Source organism: Chelmon rostratus, chromosome 20, assembly GCF_017976325.1.
Source record: "Chelmon rostratus isolate fCheRos1 chromosome 20, fCheRos1.pri, whole genome shotgun sequence".
NCBI lineage: Eukaryota > Metazoa > Chordata > Actinopteri > Chaetodontiformes > Chaetodontidae > Chelmon > Chelmon rostratus.
In genome coordinates this window covers 5,385,884-5,409,271 of record NC_055677.1, presented here as the reverse complement: position 1 = coordinate 5,409,271, position 23,388 = coordinate 5,385,884, and the positions used below count along the sequence as shown (strand labels likewise).

General features: G+C 43.3%; 1 protein-coding gene across 1 annotated transcript in view; it reads left to right on the top strand.

Annotated features, from left to right (window-relative positions):
- Positions 1-6,196: 6,196 nt before the first annotated feature.
- The window catches only part of LOC121623681 (rho GTPase-activating protein 21), an 84,467-nt gene continuing 67,275 nt past the window's right edge, over positions 6,197-23,388 (top strand). The window contains exon 1 of the mRNA XM_041961054.1: positions 6,197-6,233. The gene's annotated coding sequence lies outside the window, so the exon portion shown is untranslated. The remainder of the gene's footprint in view (positions 6,234-23,388) is intronic.

Sequence of the window (23,388 nt, the reverse complement as noted above, 5' to 3'; positions counted from 1 at the left end):
ACAGTTCCTAACAGGAGAATCTCTTAATTTCACTTATTCACACAAAAACAGACACTGGGGCTGTTACGTTTATGCAAGGTTTATGGCGCTGCAATCACACTCTGAGTGCACTGAGCTATAAACATACATGTGACTCACACACACACGTAGGTATTTTGTATGTTCTCTTGCCATTGTTGGGGTGACTTAGAGAGTCAATTGTGCGTGTCGGCAAACAGACCAGAACACGCTCCACTTGCACGGGGGGGGTGTTATCATGTGGCTACGCACTCTTGATTCTTAATCACCTGAAACTCCAAACAGCCGTCACATCACATAACAGGAATGCAGGCACGCACACACAAAGGCACAATGCTGAGTGTGAAGAGTTCAGATGTTCTGTCACTGTGATTGGATGCAGCATCCCACCTAAAGATGCCACAGCAATCAGAGTCAAAGTGTTCCTCTCTTCACAGGTCCATGTGCATATGTGCAGATATAATTCACATATCAAATCGTGCTAACTGCATTTTCCTCACTCTTTACAAATGCATTTGTAAACCAAAGGTAATGATCCAGCTCCAGCTACAAGGCCTCTCCAAGTGAAACGACCTGATAAATGAGTTGCTATTTGGACGATATGAGTGACTGCAAACGAAAGAGAGTCCTGGGAGGTTTTTGGAGCTCTCGGTTTCCATGTTACGCTTTCAAACTGCTCTCAGGTTTCACGTCTGTGGTGGTAAACAACACCTTTACTAATACATTTAGAGGAACCTGAAATTCAGTCAGGTTTTATTGCTTGTCCATGAGCGCTAAGGTGCAGAGGAGGGAGATAAGCAAGAGGGAAGAAACTCTACAAATTACACAGCTTTTTGATTAGATGCTATCTGTGCAGCCTCAGCCACAAAGACCCCCATTGTACCTCTGGCTGCAACCCTGTCTGTCCTTATCATAAAACATCAGCACTTGGCGGTGGTGGTTAACTTACCCCAGCGCTAATGCCCCCCACACTGCCCTGGGAACCTGGAGGCCATTATGCTTCACCTTGATGCAAGGTTTTGTGAAAGCGAGATGGGACAAAAAGCCTTGCAGGTTTCACATGCTGCGGCTTTGTAGTGCTCCATCAGGGGAACAGAAGGACGGGGCCGACCGGAGAAAGTAGGCTACAGGTAAACTGCGCTCTGAACAAAAGGAACAAAACGGGAATTGTACATTTGAATGGCCAAACATCCATGCATTTGACATATGAAGCCCGTGGTTAGAGACAGAGCAGCAGGGTCTCATTTCACATCGGCAGCACAACAGATCGACCGTGTTTACTCCATCGTTCTGCCTTTAAAGAAACAGTTTTATATTTTTGGAAATGCGCTAATTTGTTTTCATACTGATTCTTATATTTGTTAAATATGAAGCTACAACTAGGAGATGATAGTTTAGCTTAGCATAAACAGCTACACTGGCTAGCCTAGATATAACATGCTAATTAGTGAGCTTTAGAGGTGCTGATAGGTGGATTTTTATTCCTGTTGGGGAGCCAGGCTAACTCTTCCTCCCTGTCTCCAGTCTTTATGCTAGGCTAGGCTAAGCATCTTCTGGCTGTACCTTCATATTTAAAGAAATAGTTTGACATTTTATTGCTTAAAGTTACCAAGGTCGATACCGCCTTCATGTCTGTATGATAAATAATAATAAATAGGCTGTGTGGCTGGAACCAGCAGCCGGTTAGCTTAGCTTTGCACAGAGACTGGAAACAGAGACAAATAGCTAGCCTGGCTCTGTGCAACGATAACAAAAGCTTCCCGGCACCTGTTTGTTTAATCAGTTCAAAAACTGAAGAGTAGAATTTATAAGTTGTGGTTTTACAGGCGGTTATGTGCCAGTCTGTTTCTTGGCTGGGTGGAGTGACTTCCTGGATTCCTACACTTTGGTTTTAGAGGTGCCAGTAGGCAGATTTATTAGGCTAAGATAACCGTCTCTTGACCAGAATTTAAAATTGCACTCTTGATTCCCGGTCTGGAACTTAATAAACAGTGTTTCACTGATGTACACAAATAGAAAGAACATCCTCTCCAGGGTTCATTGTGTTCCAATTAGGGACTAGCAGGCCAGAGGGCGTGATAGATTGACTGCTGTTGGGTTTCATCCAGTCATCAAACTCAGCGCCAGATCCACTTATACAACCTGGAGTGGAGAGTGATCCTCATCCTCTTAAACTCTCAACTATAGCTTAAAAAAACCCTTTGTGCATGAAATATATATCTTTGTATTGTCTGATGCGGTTTTGCATGACGGAGTGTTGAAAAGCTGCTTCACATAGCGAGCATGCTGTGCTGCAGAGTCATTTCCACCTGTCCTAATCCGAGCACTGCTGGGCTTTGAACTTGGGCTTCATGTGATGTCCTAATCCCGCCAAACATGCTGCCACGAGAGAGCTCGTAATCTCTCTTCTGCTGAATGTTTGAGTCACTCTGGCAAGGAATTAGCAGTGAATGTTCATACAAGTGCTTCATGAAAGCCAAACGGTGATCAGACATTATTAGGAAAAATCAGGACAGAAAATTGTGAAATAAAGTTGCAAACATGCTTCACAGAGCAATAACACACAGAGAGGCAACACAACAGCACCTTAAACTGTACAGAAGACATGCATTCAGTCATTAAGGAAGATTACAGACCTACTACAACTCCTCAGTGAGCCTTGTTCACTGTTCATTGATCTGAAATCCTCAGTTTGCCATTCATAAAAACAACACTGTGCTGCCTTCGTGCCTGAAGCTGCAGCAGTGTTCTGCACAGAGGAGGGTGTACGGGTGCAGTAACTCAAGTGGGCCAAATGCTTTTTTGGGAAAGTACCACAGAAACACAATCACTGTTGGCTCCTAAGTTGGTGAACCAGTAAAACATTTTTATAGTTTGCTCGTGAATTTTTATGCACACATGTAATCCAGAAAGATACAGATTGTGAGTTGTTTTTGTGGGAAAACAGCAATTCTCCCGATGTTAAATGCATCACTGGGAAAACTGAAGTTGTCATAATGAGTTTTGTTTCAGATGCACAATCACACTTTATGTCAAATCAATAAGATGCTGCATTAATAATGTGGAACGGGTTTTATAAACAAATTGCATTAAGCGAATATGAACCTCATGTTATCACATAATGCAGAGTCCCTCTTACATCAGTTTAAGTTCTCCATTGTCTGGTGAGGGTGCACCAGCTCTTTAGACAATAGCTCCTCTCTGAAACCAGGGAAACCTCGCCACAGTATGGGTCAAAAGAGTCCTATTGTCCTATCTTCTATTGTGCTGCTGGAGTAGCCTGCAAACAGAACACTGTCAGCCTTTGTCTTTGTCCGGATCAGCTGTGCAGCCCTTTTTTTTCTCTGGTCTGAGGAGTCCCATGTGGCTGCCATGCCCTAGATGTCACCATAATAAAGTTAAGGACACTGCTGTTACAGTTGATAATGGATAGGCAAATATGTTTCACCAGTTGAATGCTGGGAAATTGGAGAGTTCAGCATATGTGTGGGTCTGGGGGATTTTCCTCGCCTCCCTCAGTGATGTCCCAGTGATTTCATTTGCTCATTGTAGAGGTCTGAAAGACTTAATGTCGGAGTGTAGAAATAAAGTGTTTATCAGCTCATGGCTAGCTGATTATTTGAATGCACTGTGAGAGTGTGTCTCTGTGAACTTCATTGACACTGATCATGTTCCATTAGTAGTATAGGATGTATTCATGTTAATTTATTATCCAAGTCACACAGTCAAAGTCTTACTTAAGTAAATGAACAAAAGTATTAAAAGTTAAATGTTTAATATCTCAAAAGCAAAAGTACTCAGTATGCAAAATTATCCTTTATATAGCGTTATATTATTATACAGAAAACTAAAAAATACCATATTTCCCTCTCAAATCTAAAGCAATGTTTTCTACTTTTTGCAGCAGTTTGCGCAGAATCATTTAGTTAATACAGTACTATAAAAAACGCATTTTCTCTCATTGGAAGGAAAGTCCTGCATTCAAACTTCTACCTGTGAAAAAGTAAATATCAGCAAAAAGGAAAAGTATAAGAAATGCAGAATGATAAATTTTAGAGGTTTATATGGTCATGAATATTACTTTTGGATCATTAGTATATAAGCAGAATTTCAATGCTGGAGTAACTTTTAACTTCTTTGTCTAGTGATGGGCATTTTTACTTTGAATAAGGCACCATATTCTATAATATGATGTATTCCTGTCAAATATATGGAGTGGATATTTCTCTGTGAAATGTTATAGAGTAGTGAAAAGTGGAAAACTCCAGTAAATAACAAGTACCTCAAAACTGTGCTTGAGTACGGTACGCGAGTAAATGTACTTAGTTACTTTCCACCGTTGCATTTAGTCTAAAGGGATCATGTAGGAACACTGTAGTGATTTTCAGCCAGTGACCAGACAGGACCAGCTTCAACACTTTATTAGAATTGTTATGTAACAACACCTCCAATTGGCCCGCTTAAAAATTCCAAATTTAAACTGTCCATCTGATTGGACAACGCGACGCGAGGGGGAAGCGGAGGGGGCGGGCCTTCGACAGAGTCGGGAGATTCGTCCATCTACCTACAGATTGTCGCGCCGCCAACCGGGACCACGTAGGAGTACATTACTTTTTTGTTTGTATTTTGACCGTTTTGGCATCGAATTGAAGCTCGGAAAAGATGGGAAATGAATGAACATCAGAGGTTTATTTTTGGTCGGGTCTGCCTGACGAAGAAATGCACACTGAAGGGCGTTTACCGTGTTTTTTCCAGTGTGTTTTTCCTAACAGGTAGTGAGCCTCAGCGGTCAGTCAGCGTAGCGCTAAAAGGAGACTGAATATCCCGCTTTGTAATCTCTTGACAGCCCTTTTAACCCATATCTGGATCGACGGAGGCTTTTAACGAACACCCAGCTCTTCCCAGAAACATGGACAACGTGTTTGTTCAGTCATTTCGGAGTAATTCTTGAATTTGTAACAGGTAGGTTTTGGTGTTGTTCACATTTCCAGCCCCAGCAACAACCTGTCGTCCGCCTGGTTAGCTAGTATTTGTCAACAGCTGCCCGTAGTAACAGCGTCCAGGGGGGGCTTCTAGCTTAAAGCGACTGGAAAATTAAAGATTATTGCTCGTCTTGGTGTATTTGTGTCACGTTTTTAGAAAGAGATAGTATTTAGTACCGTATCCTGGCTGTTTATATTTAGCTTATGGCTTAATTCATGATGGCTGGTGTGCTTTTATTACACCGCAGTCCTGGATGCACTTTCCCCCCACAGAGAGCCATGAATTCCGCTTTTACTTGACACGCACGTCTCCTTTTTTCCACCACTTGTGTGCAAATAATATATATATATATATATATATATATATATATATATATATATATATATATATATATGTTAATTGTGATCAAGGTTTGCAAAATAATTAACAAAAAGCCTTGACTGTCCACCCGCCTCTACTCACTTTTAGCCAAATGCAGTCTGTGTTAATTGAATAAACATATTAGAGGAGCGATAAACATTAATAGTGTTTTAGATAAACCATAAAGTCATCTGAAAAATCTGTATAATATTACTCTTTGGTTTATTGATCTCAGTGTACTTCATTTTTAAGCCTCCTATAATGTCACCATAATAATGGTTTAAGGTTTTATAGTGATCTTTAGGTATGATTTTGCTGTAAAATCTGAACAGCATTCCTCATTCAGAGTAAAGGCATGTTGGGCTGTCCTTGGTTGACCAGGCTCATCATAAATTCATGGACTTGGGGCTTTGATGTAATATTTAATGCCTATAGTATCTTGTCAAAAGTGGATTTTGTGTGTATTGTCGTGGCTCTTTTTGCTCATGGTGCTGATTTCTGGCTGCACTTGGATGTCCAGCTTACATTCTGAGTACAAGTCTGTTATATTTGGCACGGGGACCTGCAGGGACAGTGTGTTTCTTGCCTCTTTTGTACTGCATGTATTTCACTAACGTGTGCATTTTCTGTTTAGATTTCAGCCTCTGATGGACGTGAAGAAGGAGGACGGCGTGGATTAGGATCTTTTTCCTTTTCCTTTTGATTTTTTCTTTTTTTTCCTGTTTTTGGCTTCATCCTCCTCACCTCAATGTGGTCTCTAAAGGACTTCTTCCTCCTCTGGTGTTTGAAATGAAATGATGGCAGCACGTTGGAGTGATTCACCACAGGACAATGAAGAGAGCAAACGCAGAGCCGTAACTCCGTCTTGCGAGGTAGGACTTTTGATGGAGACGTGTCCCTGTTCCCCTGTTAGGGTTCACTGTGCAATCTGGGGTTTTTATAAGCGTGCATGCTTGTATGGCTGATGGTATATGGCCCATGGCATAGTGCCTTTTGATTCTTCAGCAGCTGAGGTATCTGCTGACATATTAGATAAATAGATCGTGTGTAAACTTTGACAGTCCAGTAGCTATAATACTAAATTGGTGTGCTGGCATTTTTGCCAGATTCCTTATGGAACGTTTATTTTTGAGACAATGCAAGCTTTGTGCTACCTGACTTAGTCGTAGCCATCACCGGAATACATGTGAGGAATCCGTGAAAACCACCAAAATAATTAGCGACTGTAACTTCATCAGCACCGTTTCAAAGGTATTTTGACTTTCAGAAAACTCGTGACATGCTGCAGAAGTTGCAAAGTGTGTCGTGCACTCAGAGGGAAACAGAGCGAGTGTGAGCTAAGTGTTGCACAGCACATCACATCTGCCAGTGCTCGGGGTGACTAAGTTCATTTTTTCCCCACTCTGACAACTGTTTAAGTGCACAAAGAGAGTTTTATACTTGCTGCGCTAATCTTACTGGGTCTTTTGTGGGTCTGCATGCCAACCTCTCATAAATGGCACATTGTAAAGCTCATCCTTTTCCGCTTAGGATAGCTTCAGTGGTTACATCATCATAATCATCATCAGAGTCCAGCTAGGCTTGATGCATGTCATAACAGCGTTGCAGCGGTGGCATGTTTTGGATTAATCCGTCATCAGAAAATGGCAACACACAAATCTGTGTGCGTGTGTGTGTGTGTGTGTGTGTGTGTGTAATCCTCTTACAATGTCAGAACTAACTGAGGATGGACGACATAAATCTTTGGGACGGAGGTAAAGCAGGAACCGAATAGTGCCGGAGTTTATGAAATGGTTGACGGTGTAAAGGAGGAACGCAGGAGGCGGATGTTTGTTTCAAAATGTCTTGAGGAGAAGTTTGAGCAGGATTAATGTTCGTCAGGGACAAGAGTTGTTCCTGGCAGTTTGGTCATGGCACCAGGTTTTCTCAATCGATCAAGTAAGCTCAATCTCTGAGGTAAAGACACAGGAGTGAGTAGTTTTCTCTCTTCTCTTCAGGCTGCTTGAAGTGCCACTGCGACGTGGTTTTCCTCACATCCGTTTCTGCAATCTAATTAATGTTTCCCGTAACATCACTTAACTCTCCATCACTGAGTAAAACTGCAGCCGCCACAGCCTACCAAAATCCCAGCTGTTGAGCAGAAGCATCATCAAATACATCAATTACCTCCCAACACAAGCTGCTTCCCCGCTCACTTCTTAGACTCTGATGCTCCCGAGCTTTGCTTAGCTTCAAATCGGCTAAACCCAAAGACTTCGCCTGATTTTTAAAGATTTTTCAGCTCTGTTGGTTAAAAATAGGCACAAGAAAGATGTGCAGAAGGACTGCAGAATTTAAAAAAACACTTTGCAGGTGCATGGTTGCATGCTGAATCACCAGGATGCCCTGATAAAAAGTGAAATTTCCTGAAGAACAGATCAGCTTCGGCACCATCTCTGCAGCTGTGACTCACCTGTGAGTCAGTGCTGGTGTTTAACCTGATTGTTTGCAGCTCTGGGCTTGACACAGGAGCGATGCAGGTCTGCATCTACCTGATGCCTCCTACAACACAAACACAAATCTTACCCCAAATTTCAAGCTTCACTGCTTATGAACTGTTCTCCCCCCCCTCCCAGGGTCTAATTCGAGTTGAGACCCCAGGCGGAGACGAGGCTCCCCTCTCCTCCACCCACTCCTCTGCATCATCTCGGCTCGCTAATGAGGGAGATTGCAAGGGGTGTCTTCTCCATGACTACCCCCGCCCCCCCTTACAGACTTACACATACAGACAACATACAGGCAACCAGCCCCGCCCTGCTACCGCCAAAGCGATGGTAGCAACGCTGGGGTAATTTAGGCACAGCTGCCCCGGTCATTAAGAGAAAAACACCCCATGTGTATCACGTCTGCTTCTCTCTCTCTCTCTGCCTCATTCACATTCTCTACCTCACTTGACCTGCTGTCACACTGCACTTGTGACGCAGCTGAGGCTCAGATCTATACACTGTAGAGAAAGACAATTGAAAAGAGATTGATGAACAAAGTGACTTTCTTGCTGCAACCATTATTAAGTAATCTGCCATTAAATGCGATGCAAGTTTCATTGACATGTTACGCTCAATGACAATAAAGGCAATCTTCAATCTTGAAATGTTGAAAAATAGGGAAAGTTTGTGTAACGTTTGAAGGTGACCTGGGAAATTTGGGGCTTTTTTGACTGAAAAACATCACCGTAGTGGCTGGCTTTATGGCTGCAGTGGCTGTGGACAGTTATCTGTAAATTTAATAAAACCCCTTTATTGAGATCTCACCTCTGATGTTGTGTTTGCTTTTAGAATGGGATGTCAGCCTCTTCCAGCCATGCCGTGAAATGACGGTAACGGCAACCATTAGGGGATTAGTCAAGAAAAAAGAAAATTGATCAGCAGCTTATTTTGATTATCGATTGATCATCTAAATTGAGTAACAATGCCAAAAAGTCTCAAATATCCAGCCTCTGCAATGTGAGGAGTTGCAGCATTTCTCGGTTTCATGTCATTGTAAACTGAATATCTTTGGATTTTGGACTGTTGATCAGACAAAACGTGACATTAATGGATTGATTGAACAAAAAGAAAATCAGCAGATGGACCGATTAGGAAATAATCATAAGTTGCAGCTCAGTATGCACTCCCTGTATCTCTTCCTCACTCAATTTCAGTTTTACTTTTTCAGTCTCAATCAGCAAAATCTGTAATATACATTTCTGTCACCAGTGCACATAGAAAAGAAAAGGAAAGGGGAGCTGTAAAGAAAAACACAGCATGTATTGATCACATCCCTCGTTCACGTTGGGGCGGATGAGACCAATGGTGGTGCTGTGAGTGCTGGTGATGCTCTGTGCTTTGCTCTAAATATAGCCCCTGCCAACTCCATAAACCCCTGCTCTTTTTTTTTCCTCCCCCGTCCACATGCTTGTCTTTCACCCGTCCTCTATTCCCGCGTGTTTTTAGCGGTGCTATATTTAACCCGTGGAAAGATGAATGCTGTGTGTGTGTCGGAGAGGGAAAAATGGACTCACTGTGCTGGAATCGACGTTCGTTTTTCTCCTGAACGCTGTTACAAGCCGTGAATATGTGAGCGCTGGCCAGGACAGTCATTTTAAGGGTCGGGGAATGCGACAGAGGTCAGTTTGTACCATTTGAGAGCTTGTTTTTTCTGTGGAAACTCCACATACAGTAAACCCAGCTGGTAACACTTGGTATCAAAAGGCAACTAACATTTCCAGTGCCACATCCCAGCCCTCATCAATCTCACTATGATCTCACTTTTTAAAGTCTGACGGTTTATTTTAGTCGCTGCACGGAAACAAAAAACCTGCAACAAAAGAGGTTACAGTGTCTCCAAAAGGAAACGACCTACACGTTTATCAGCGTTTAGAGCCATGGCAGTTCATCAATCAGAGCGGCGACGAAACCATTTTGATTTGCATACATTTGAAAAGCAAATGTGTGTCGTGCTGCACATCGGGGCTCTTTCCCATTCAGCAAACAAGACGCTGACCTGGACGTGACCTGGATTCTGCTTTAGCACGTACACTCACAGAGCCAAAGTGTCTCGGGAGTAACAGGGAGCGTGCTCTCTGAAGGGTTTCCCCCGGTTTGGAAACACCAGATCTGCCTCACAGTTATCGTCAAACTGAAACCGGAGTGTGCGTTTTGGCATCTGTTATCGGAATCAAACTTCCCAGCTATTGTGGCTATTTTTTCCTGGAAAAGACGAAAAGGGAAATCTGTAGGTATGCTGCGTCGGACTGAAGGTCACCCAGACTACGTGTGCATATGTGTCGGGCGGCCCCTTTATCTCTTTCCTCTTGTGGAGAGGTGACGTTCGTGCTCGGCACGGCTCCTCGTGTCATCATTTAGTCTGCTAAAACACATGCAGTCACACTAGATGCCATTATTCCGCTGGCCACATGCGTGGATGGATGATTGATGGATGGATGCTTGCAGAGAGGGAGCAGGAAGAGGGCAGGGGTGTCGATGGAGATGAGAGTTTAACCACTGGAAAAAATGCCACCCTCTTTCTTTTTCTCCCCATCTTTTTCAGTTCTCTCTTTTGCCAGTTGGCTCAATGTTCAGCCTCTTCTGCCTGGATGCCCCCGTCCCTCTGACAGATGAAGGGAGGGCAGAAAGAAGATGGTGAGAGTTTGGGGGTTGGGGGGGGGGCGGGGTTGCAGACGCAGGCAGACAGGCAGAACAGAACCAGTCTAATGCTCAGCGAGGCTGAGACGCTATCCATTACACATGCCCAAGGCATATCCGTCAAAACACTCGCCAGCTATCTGCCTCTATCTTTGGCTCCAAGACATGACAGACAACAGTCAGGAGGGTGTGTGTGTGTGTGTGTGTGTGTGTGTGTGTGTGTGTGTGTGTGTGTGTGTGAAGAGCATAAAGCACCCAGTTTATGAGCATACCTTATTTCTTAAGGTGGTATTTATCATTCACAAATTATGCAATGCACTGCGTATTGCTTGGCAGATTATAAATACATTGTGCAGTATTTCACAGTATTTTCACATCTGCAGGACCATACGTTTCACATGACACAGATTTGCTGTCTTTCAACCTGCAAGCAAGTGCTTTCTTGTGACTCCTGGAGGAACTTTTGGAGGAACTCTTATTTTTTTTTCTTTATGTTAGAGCAGAAAACCACGTGTGGACGTGCAGTATTTGTTTTTCATTGACCCTTATATAACAGGGTGTTATCAGGACATATCTTAACCCCCGATGTTAGTGTGGGCTTTGAGGTCTTGGCAGGAAACCACATTATTTCCTGTCAGCGTCAGCAGTGGAAATGAACAAGGGCACCCTGATGAAGGAATGATTTCATGAATGGATGGCAGAGAAGCCACCAAATGGCAGAGCTGCTCTGTTTTTGGAGCTCCAGTCTTCTCCGATTAGCTGTGGAAGCCTCTCGAGTTCAAGACTTAAAGTGAGTCATTTATGACAGTAAATATAATTCCCCCAAATTGACCACAACTGCTTTATTGTAGACTAGCAGTTATTGCTAGAAAAAGTAAGGGTTTATGTCGTCTAAGAAAAGGCCAACATGCTGTCAGTTAAAATGTTAAAATTTGGGGTTATTTGAATCCAAGAATCCTAAAATATAATTGTACACAGATTTGGAGTCTTAGAAATGTAAACTTTGATTATTTTTAGAGCTTTCAAGACGGTCTAAAAAGTATCCGACAGGTAAGAGTGCGGAGCAGGAAATGCCACCAACAAATGCGCCACTTGGAGCAAAGTCCTAAAACCAACACGTTTTGGAGCAATAATGGGAAGATCATTAGTTCTGAAACCAGTTTGGGAAGGAAAAAAAAAGTATTTCCTGCTTTTTGAATTGTTGGTTAGACAGAACAAGCAATTTGAAGACAGTGCTGTGTTCTGGGAACCCGTGATGGGCCTTTTCGCCATTTTCCAACTTTTTTATAGACCAGGTGATCATCAGAAAAGAGATTAATCAACAGATTAATCAATAATGGTAATAATCTTTAGTTCAAGCTCTGAAAATCACAGATTGATACCCACCAACAGCTGACGGACACGTAACTCCCACCTGCGGTCTGAATGAACTGGACTGCAGTGGATAAAGCTGTTGACTAAAACATGTAATAACTCTCCCTCTTCACTGGATTTAATAACCCTGCTCCTCATCAACCACCTCAATAAGCTTCAGGTCCCCACATGACTGTCATGGAGTAACTGCCTGACGTCAGTGAAATGATGTAACCTCGACATCTTTAAAACATGCATGCGCTCCCTGTTGTTTTAAATACTGCAGGAGGGTCACTGTATGTGTGTGTGTGTCCAGAGAGCACCACGAGATCCATAACTCAGAATTGATTGGATTATATTGGCTTCAGCGTGGGGGTAGGGCACATGCTTTTACTTGGCTTGTGATGGGGGAGTTTTGCAGCTGCAGCTCGTACACATGTTGCTGGTTTATTGTATAGATGTTATTCACAGACACTTGTATCTTATTGAGTTTTCATGTATTTCAACGTGAGATGTATTTCCATCAGAGATAATTTGGACTAAAGTGGCAGTTTCCTAATAGCTGATGCACAAATTTAAAAGATTTTAGCCCTTGTTATAACGACATAGCAAGTCTTCTTTATCACACTGCATCGTGGGTATTTTCTAGATTATATAATACTGTTTCTATAAGCTTTTTCTTCTCACTTAAAAGCTGGTTTATTATATTGGAACGTCGCCCTTCTTTAGCAGATTTGTTGGATTTGCCTGGTCTAGATGTTTTGTGAACAGTACGTCACCGTAGCAGATCTTGGCAGAAGATTTGCTTTTATTAATCCCTGTGACTTCTTAAGGTTTTGTTGTAAGCATAAGGTCGCAAAATGGGGCCTTGATGTGATTCATTGTGCCAAGAGAAGTCTGGCGCTCCGCAGACAGCTGGGCGCTTTGGACTGACGTCACACTCTAAGAGTCTCGGGTCTTTGTGAATTTGTCTTGGTCATGTCTTACATGTTTTTCCCTCTATGTGATGAAACATGCAAACACAAGGCTTTTATTTGTCCTGCCGAGGCTGTCTGACAACAGCCCAGATATGCTTGTTTCTTAACTTCAGTATGAGACCAATCACAATTTCCAGTGAATCATGAAGTTAAAGGAAGCACAGGGGTGTTGTGTTGATGACTGGGGACGCTAGGCAATTTAAGAGTTTTGGAGGTGAGCAGAAGAGAGCAGTGAGCGATCACCACCCCAATTGGTCTGTTGATAGTGTGTTGTGGGCCCCATGGTTGCCACGTCTGGTCACTAACTATGGCCTGTGGGACATGGCTGACCTTTCTGACTGTGTGCATAGCCTCCCGACCTAAGAGAGAGTCTGGTGTCTCTATTAGCACTCAAGTTGTCTCCTTCTTGTGATATATCTATATCTGACATATATGTTTGCAGTTTTTGTGCACATTTGGTGCATGACAGTCTGACAGCTGCTGAATGAAAGCTGACAGCTACATGTTGCTGCACGTGTATAATTACGTGTAAAACTTGTCACGGTGGTTTTAGATGATCTTATCTGTAGTGCATATTGAGTTTATGTGGTTAGATGACATCCTGGGGATCCCTGTATTTGAAGAAAGACAAAAAAGGCTCAAGAGACACATAGTACTAAAGGATTATTAAAAATGTATGGATATCTTTAACGCCACCTCAGGCGACTCCTTGCTCCTAAGTGGTTGTGGCATTTCTCATTTGAAGTGAGCTCGGAGCATCTCACTGATGATGCCGCCTTACAGCTAATGCCACAATCACAACCATCTGGACATCATACAGCATCAAAGGGTGGAAGGAACATAAACAATCCCAGACAACTATTTACTGGCATCCAGTAGTTTCCTAATTCTCTCTTCATGCATTTCCGGAATATTTTCCTCCCTCAAAAGCTTGATTTCTTTGACATCCCATGGTGAGAGGAAGTCTTTAACTTGGTGTTCATTTACTTACTGTAAGAAAGCCGACTCGAGTCTTTGCTTTGCAGCGGTGGGGGCTGCGGCACTCCTCTTGCCTTTTGTCAGGGAGTCTTCCCCCTGCAAAGTAGGGTGAAGGTTTTTTTTGCAGAGTACTGAAATAAATAACTCAGGCGGGATAGAGTCCCGCATTGCCAGCAAAGTGGAGAATCAGATTTGGAGAAAGAGGCAGAGAGCTTACACAGTCCTCTCCTCTGCAGGTTTTTATGAGATCACAGAGATGACTTAAAACCTTCTGAGGCTTTCGAAGCCTCAGGTGCATTTTCGCTTCAATGAGAGACCTTTGCTTTCCCCGGCTGTGTCCAGGAGAGTCAGAGACAGGAGGGGGAAATCCGTTCTTTACCGGTTGTATGTCCTGCAGTGCGGCCTGATGTGTGATGATTTAGAGTGAGCCTTTGCAGCTCTGACTCTCAGGCTGCCTCAGCCTGGTACCGCCGCAGAGACGAGCGCAGGCAGGCACAGCCAGCTGGGTAGAGGCACCGTCACAGGAAGACGCACAGAGGGAATCAAAGAGACGGAGCGTCACCAAAAGACAGATGACAAGAAAGAGTGCATCGTCTTTTAGTCTTCTCCTCTAGCGGTCAGTCTGCATTCTGCTGCGTAACCATAGTGACGCCTCTCCTGCACGTCGATGACCAGGTGGACTTTTTTGCTCCAGACTGCTGATGACTCTTTTCTGCTCTCTCAAGAAGGAGGCTGTTTTTTTCGGTGCTAAGATATTCCCCCGAGTTTTTGCGCAGCATCAGTCATTAACATATTGCTAATGAAGCGCGGCTGGGGCGATGGCCGCAGCGGATAGGATGCCCGCTGGGCTTGCAGATGGGCACGGACATGCACCCTTTGCCTTCTGCCGATGATTCCCTCTCGCCTCCTCGCACCCTCCTCTCCGTCAAGGTGGCATCGAGGAGCGTCGCTGCCAGCAGGGTGCCGCCGGGCACAGCAGGGTTTGGTACACGCAGCTGAGGGGCAGGTGTTTGGGCAGCTTGGATTTCTTCAGTGCAGAGTGAAATGGCTCATCTTAAAGTCCTCGACTGTATGATAAACAACAACTGGAGTCTGATCTGTGATCTGTACTGCGCCTGGAACAATCAGGTCAGTTTTCTCTTTGACATCTTTAGCCTTTTATTAATAGTGACAGTAATGTCTGCAACATAGTTTCCTTGCTGCAGTCAACCACGTTGTAATATACATCCTAACCATTAAGACTCTACAATGCCCTATTAGTTTCTTATCATACGGCAAACTGGCAACTATTAGGGCATCAGAATAGTAACCTCCTGGCTAACCTTCTGCACTTTTCTACCTTTAGATTTTGTTGACCCCTCCTCACCCTTTTTATGAGCTTCCTCTATGTCCCCTGTTTCTCTGTGGAGTTCTCCAGGAAAGGCATCCCTGACATCTCGTATATTAATAGCCGGCATTCATTCAGTAGTGCAGTGAGGAACTGGAGACTCTGGAGTGCAAGGCATGCTGACCTCTGAGTGTCCCTCCTCTTGCAGACAGAGTGCCTCATGCAGCCTCAGGTGGCCTGAGACTAAACTTGATTTTATAAAATCACTCTTATCAGGTTATTTAACAAATGACTCTTGGACTGAGATCTCTCTTTCTCTTGGGTCCAGTTCAAATCAACTTGGAGAATCGTTGCTGTAGTAAATGACTTCATTCAAACATCTGACACTCTTTTGAAATAAAAACTCTTGAAACATGCTTCGAAAAACTGGTGGAATTATTCATGCCATTGGCAGTTTGGAAAGCCACTAATTTTGGATGCAGTCTTAGATCAAAGGAGGGCTGGTAAAATCTAGTGGAGGATGTTCATTTTTAATGGGACGGGATGTTAAGTGCAAGGGTGCAAAGGTCAAAGCCTTTCTATGTTCAGAAAATGGCGTATATGCCCGTGAATCTGAGCGTATGAATGTGGACGTTCTCTCCGCCATACAGCGCTCTTTGTGGTACGATCTTGTATGTATCCATTTGTCTCTATATGCACAGAAGTCAACTTGGCACCCTTACTGACACTTCATATCTCTGACATGCCTTTTTGGCTTTTTCACTGGAAACTCGCACAGACAGCTCATTGTTTCGTGCATTTTTCCCCCCTCTCCCCTTTTTCGTTTTGCCATGGAATGCCTGATGTGAGGAGTAAAGAAGTCTTGCCGTGTCAAGCATTGCGGCAGAGCTGCTCTCTGGTATGCCCCTTCCCCTAATTTAATTTTAGCAGTGCTGAAAATTGTTTGCGTCTCAAGCTGAACTGATAGGCCTCTGTTTCCAGAGAGCCTCTGCTGTTCGAGGCGCTGAAAACGGCCTTTGTGCGCCAGTAGCGCGGCACAGAGGCCTCATGAAATATTTACAGGCCAACACCTGGTGTGAGACGGAGAGAGAGGAGCCGGGGAATCAACAATACTGCCACCAATAACAGCAAGGCCACAGCTCTATTAACACGTCGCCCTGACAGAAATATCTGGTTAGTTATCACTTGAACTTCAGCATTCTCATGAACAATATCATTCGTTTAAGACAGCCACAAAAGTATTTAGAGCTGACGATTAGTCAATTAATGGATTAGTCCATGAGCACAATACTAATTGTCAACTATTTTCATAATGAATGGATTGTTTCTGTTAGTTTTTAAGCACAAATTGTGAAAAAAGCCAAACGTTCTCTGGCTTTGACTACTTAAATGAGAGGATCTGCTGCTTGTCTTGGCCTGACATTGCTGTAAATTGAATATCTTTAGGTTTTAGAGTTTTGGTTCAACAAAACAAGACTTTTGAAGAACCTTTTTGCCGTGGACATTTTTTCACATTTTGCAATTTTTTTTTTGTTTTTTCACATCATCAGATTCTATTCAGACCAGATCAGAACATATTTTCAGATTAATTGATTATAATCGTTAGTTGCAGCCCTGCAAGTACATGTTCCCAGGAAACAGAGGGTGTATCATTCGGCCCAAACAGATAAAATCTCATCCAGATTTTTGATCAGTTCATCCCCCGCGGGCAATGCCATCAGTGGGTTTAAAATTATGTAAAACTATGCATCAATTTTAACAGAAAACATCATAGTTATAAGTCTTTCCAATGGTAGCATGCACAAGCAACATCATTTCAAAGTTCCTGCTCTGGAGGATGTTCTTTATAACTAAAGCAACCATAGATGGCATCAGTTGTTGTGTGCGTTCTTGGATGCGTCTGGGTGTCCCCACTTTGTTCTGACGAGTAGTTTTGACATGGCACTGGAGGGTTAAACAGGAGACTCTGTGTGTCAGAGGGTGCACTGTCACGACCCCACTCTGTCAGAAACCTCAAAGAGCAACCCGGATTAATAATTCATAGATGAGGAAACCAATTATACAGGGCCTCGCTCGCATCTGGGTGGGGGGACCCTGGGGACTCTAATTGGCCCACCTGCTCTCTGTCTCTGATGGGTTGTCGGGTTGAGGTGGCTGGCTGGATGTGAGGGTGTTGTGTGTCCTCTCTTTGTTTAGACGCCTCTGGCTCGAGCTTTTAATGTGGGGGGATGGCCTCCTCAGTGGTGCACTGGTAGCCACTTCAACTGACATCCCTGTAGTGATGGACCACGCCCAACACAGCAGGAAGAGCTTCACATGTGCTCTGCTGCGCTTCTTTGAACAAAGGTACAATTACAAGAAATCACATAAATAAAGAAATATAATAATAGGCTCATATGTAATGATTATTTGATTGTTATTCAATTTGTAGAATATATTTTTGACTAATCTATTATCTCTTCTTTTAGTCAATTAATACTTTTCTTGATCGTAAGAAAATTTAATCAACAACTATTTTGGTAATCGATAATCATTTCAGTAATTTTTTAGCTGTGGTTCAATCGTCTCAAATGAGAGGATTTTCTGCTTTTCTTCATTGTTGCAAATTAACTATCTTGTGGTGTTTCAGCTTTTGGTCGGATGAAACAACAATGTAGACGTGAGCTTGGATTTAAGAAGATTTGATGAGCATTTTGTTCACAACTTTCTGAGAATCTAAAGAGTAAAGGATCAATAGATTAATCAGTATAATAAGCAATATAAATAATCGTTAGTTGCTGCACTGATTGCTTCATCTATCCATATCATCTATCCTATACATCCAGAAACTTGTGACCTACCCAGCAGCCCAAAACCCAAAAGTATTCAGCTGACAGTGACATGAACTGTCTACTAATAAATTAATAGACTGAATGTTTCAGTAATGTATAATACAGGAAGATGTTGGATGATTGGAAACAAAGCTAGAGCTAAAACTATTTTTAGATAAATTGTGGCTGTTTTTAAGCAAAAACGTCCACTGATCTCAGCTCCTCAGGTGTGAATACTGCATGGTACAGCTTGACTTGGTGTTTTTTGGTTTTCCATCGCCTAAAGTTGTGGCTAGTACCTGGTAACTGGTACTTTTTTTGTTATCACCGTGGTTGGGGTTCCAAGCGAGGTGAGCTGATGCTGAAGTGTGAAAAGACTGCACTGATTGGTCAGAGAGAGTTAAACGACACAAAGCAACCAGAGTCATCTCGACGTCTTTTCCCAAACTCTCCTGTTTTTTTTCAGCCTTCTCTGAAACAAAGTTTACCTCCTTGACAGACAGCCCTCCCTTTGACATCCTCCATTGTTCCTGTGTTTCTGTCGCGTTGAAGATGATGTCACGGCAGTTTCATGCAGCGTCGCTATGACGATCAGCTAAGAATCCTGCCCGTATTGAATGGGTATTATCTGCAGTGGAAAACTAAATCGAGAAAAGCACCTGGTACCAAAAGTGAGTTGAGTTGAGTAGAGCAGTACCAAGCAGAGGAAATGTGGCTTTAGTCTTCTTTGATAGTAAAGGAATATCTTTGGGTTTTGGATTTGTGATTTATGTCCTGTGTGATTCTGGAAAAAAATTCTGTACTTTCTGACATTATTTCAACTGAATATTTGTTGATTATTAGAGAAAATGAGCCTCTAGAAACTACATATCTAGAATAATTGTTTATTGCTTCCCTAAGCAAAACTAAACTAGCATAGTACACTAACATGCACTAGAAATACACAAGAGTAGAAAGCCACCCTTGGGCTCTTTGTACTCTTGTTGCAAACCCTTCTATGGACGGTGATTTGGGCCTCTGATGTGCATCAGCCCACTTTTGTCTGGTCTCTCTCTGTCTGTCTGTCCCTTTCTCCCCTCTCTCCTTCCATCTCCATTTCTCCTTTGTGGGGAGGAATTCCAGGCTGTTGACCCACACAATTGCCCGACCATTTGCATATGAAAGCAGCCGAGGGGCAGCGAGTGAGGCGGGAAAAAGGGAGGGAAGGAGAGTCATAAAACTTCTAAATCAGTCCCAAGCAGACATCAGAACTTTAATCAGCCTCATGCCGGCACTTCTGCCTACGTGGCACCTATTTCCCTTAGGGAAGTCCTTTATACCCCAATTCAAAAAGAGCGGAGTAAGTCTGCTTTTTCGGTTTCATCCTTTTCGTTTTTATTCGTGGACTTTTTTCTGTGTTGAGCTGTTCTGTCTGACATCTTGTCAGCCCCTGGCAATGACGCTCTTGTCTTCAACCCAAGATTTTCAGACTTTGATGGCAATATTTCGTGCTCCTTATACTCTTCTCTTAGGCATAAAATCAATCAATCGAACGGATTTGTTTCGCTCCGTTGAGATCTTAATGCGGTCCCAAATGAGGCCAGTTCAACGTGTGTGAGGTGGATAAATCATAAAATTATACGTCCATAAAAGTGTTTTCAGGTCATTTTTTGGTGTATTAGTGTCATAATTTGGTAAGAAGTGAGACTGACCTGGTTATTCTGCTGAGTCTCAGCAGTTTAAACCTCTGTTCTGTCCTCAGACGCTGCGTGGTCAGCGTTGTAAAGCATTCTTTTCAAGTCTGCCATCTTTATCCACCAAAGCACGGAGGAAAATATGCTTTTTGAAATTAATTCTGCTTGCTGTTGGACGAACTGTGAAGCGTGTGTTGTGTCAGTGAGTTAGGATGTACTGAGGCATGAAACTATGAAGTAAGACCTCCCACTGAGACATGTTAATGTTTACACACACAGGGCAGATTTATCTTGAGATACCTAAACCTCTGACCTGCACCTCTAAGCATTTTGACAGGATCGTGTTGCAAGCAGCCGTCAGCAGTTACTTGAAGCACAGCTTTTGATTTAGTTCATTTATATTTCACAGTGATTTTAAACAAATGAATACTGAAGTCTTACATGTCAATCCAGAGGAAATCTAAATGAATGCAAGTTTTTGATGAATCAGCAGTTGTAGTTGTTGTAGTTTTTACTTGACTTCAAAAATAGGTCACATTTGATCCACCAGCCCCAAGAAACGTAAGATATCCCTCCTGTGGCTACTACTGCTGTGTCATTGTCACCCCATACAGCTGCAGACTGCAGGGTTTTCTTTGCCGTAGACTCAGGGCTCGTCTGCCTGTGGTCGTAAATACGAGCCGAACTGTAGTCCTCAGCAGTTTGGCTGAGTTTGTAGTGAAAAGCGACGTGAACAGAATGCTGATTCACCTCATGCTGCCTCAGTAACCCCTCACTCCCCCTCCCAGCGAGAGCATGCACATAATCCCTATGACATATGTGCACAAGCTGCAGAAAACATACACTGATGCTGTTTGCAATGGTTTGCCTGTATATGGCAGCATTACAGTCTCTAGAGGTTTGGCTCAGCAAAACCAAGAAACACCTTGTCCTTGCGGCGTAACCTCGCTAACGCAGAAAAAGGCGGCACATAAAGACGCCTTTCTCCTGTAATATTTCAAGTGCGCTATCCTCTTGAAGCCGGAGACAAGAAAAGGAGAGAGTGAGAGAGGAGACAGCAGAGGATGTGAATAAGAAGTAGCTGGATGCTGCTGAGTCTCCTTGGCCTGGATGATGAAAAACTGGCTTCGAAAAGATGCAGCTCTCTTTGGTGCAATGCAGACAGGGCTGGGAGGAGCCTCGCCAGTGGGTGGAGCTGTATGTGCATGCGTGTGTGAGTGTGTGACTGGGTTTGTTAGAAGGTGTTTTGTTTTCATCTATAAGTGTTTACACACTGGCTCTTTTGCCCAACCCCCCCCCAGGCTCTCTGTTGAGGTGAGGTTGTAAATATCGCTGGTATGCTGGAAAAGAAGGGTTGCTATGGTGATTTTTTTTTTTTGCATGTGTTTGTTTTCTCATCGTTTGAATGCCAGAACCACCACTGTGATACATCTTAAACTCGATCAACCTACTAAGAGCAGTTACGTCATGTAAGACAGTGAGAGGGTGGAGCTGGGGCAATGCATAATCCCTCTGCAGAGCCCTGACAGAGAATCCATAGATCAGTGGTGTGTGTCGGTCACCCTCTCCATACTCTAACCCTCTCTACTACTGCCATCACAGCTTGTCCTCCACAATCTCATTTAGTTGAGATGAATGGATCAATAACTTTCGGAGAATTGTTAGCTCGGATTAGATTTTAAAAATCTGAATGCTAAAAATCCTCCTGTGCTTGCAGCTGCTCCATGGAACAGTGAGCCCAGCATATTTTTCCTGTTTTCCTCACACAGCACTGAGACACCACAGTAAAACTGTCAGTAATTGGCTGCCTGTTCAGTGCGAGAGCACGCGATTGGCCAGGCAGCACAGGCTTCACAGCGATTCAGACAGCGATAATGATGCCCTCTGTCCTGTCCTGTCCGTCAGCGTGCACACTCTGCTTTGTTCTGATGCTGATGAGACGACACCGCATTAACATTCAGAGCACCTCCAACACCTATGTTCCTCTGACAGCGTGACAGAGGTACTCCGAGCCCTGATTTGCGAATCAGCAGTGATGAATTGCAAGCAAAACCAATCTGACAGTGTCACACGAGAGGTCACCAGACGAAGATGGTGCCATATTTGCTATTTTTGTGAAACTGTATACCTCGCCGCCCGCCCTAGGAAATCTATTCCGTTGCCATTGTCTGTCTTTCTAACACAAATGACATCCATCTGTTTCTCCCTCGCTGTTTTCCTTCGGCTTTTATTTTTTAAAGGGGCCTGTGCGTGCATGCCAGAGAGAATGGCTCACTAGTTGAGTTGAGTGTTTACTGTGGTGATGGAGAATGCAGTGGACACTCCCTCTCTGTTGTATGGGTCCCAGGGATGATTAGAAAACCATCAAATAAAGGCAAACAAAGGGAAGGAGAGAAGGTGAAGGAGACATGAGACCGAAGATTGAGATCCTGAAGTTGAGGGTTTAAAGCGCTGTGAGGTGCAGTGAGAAGGGTCAGCAATAAAGGACATTAGGTGGAAGGAAAGAGGAAGAGATGAGGAGTATGAGGATTTTATTGTTTCCAGCTGGTTCTGGGTGTGGTCATCATGGCCTGGAGACCTGCTGTGTTCAGTTCTGCTCCGAGTCCTCCTTCACAGTCTCTGACCCATCTGCCAAATGGCTTCTCTGTGTTGTTTTATGTGTGCATATGGCCCTGCACGTGTTTGGCTTAATGATAATTGTACTGTTGTGTGCTACTATTACTATTTCACATGGAAATATTTACATTTTCAGCCTTCCTGTGCGAGTTTAGGCAGTATTAAGCTGCTGCAGGAATCAGACTGGTGCTGTTTCAATTACAGGATGATCTGTTGAAACCCAGCAAGTGGAATATGTGTCTCCAGGCTGTAAATCGAATTGGACGCTACTTATTTTTTTATATTGTTTGCTGTGACTACCGTCAGTTTTTGACGTGTTTTATTTTCTGTTGAGAGTCAGCTGAGGTAGTGACAGCGGTCTAACTGTGTCAGCACTTCCTGTCTAGGTTGGCATATATCCACATTGTCATCAGTGTCTACTCTTTGTGTGATTGGGAGACAAATTGCCAATAAATTTTTATCACTTCGCACATGACAGTGTTGCGTGACATGACACCTGCAAATTAATCAATACTCTAGCATTAATTTGTATGGAGACATTCCCTATTAGTGTGTTGTGCCACATTTTTTAATATAATTCAACACAGTGTACAATTGGGATGGAAAAAACAGCAAAGACATCCAGAACAGTCAAACATCCAAACAGTTACGGGAAGAAAACAGGCGGCCAGATGGACTTTGAAAAGGCTCCATCAGTGAAAACGACAGTTAACATGGCTTGAATTGGCTTTTATTAGCCAAGCTAAATTATAAAGCATGGATTTAATTACATAACATGATGCTACACTTAAAGCAGTTGCTTTTGTGATCACATTGATGGATGGAGTGTGGCAAAAGGTCAGCTTTTTTGCTCCTCGCAGGGTTTAGGTTTGGCATGTATGAAAGGTAATGTAAGTGTCAGTGACAGACGTGTAGCTACAGCGCTTATAAAAAGGCCATTTTAAAACCAAAGTATTCGGCCTTCACCGCACGATCCTCCTCTGGCAGCCCTTTGGTGCAGTCCCTGGTCGTGTGGTTTTTCCTCTTCTCTCATCGCTTCATTATTCAATTAAGCAGTAAAACACATGTTAAGTCTAACATCAACCGCACAGAGGATCCCTGGTGGGACGAGAGTAGTAAAGATCAACCGTG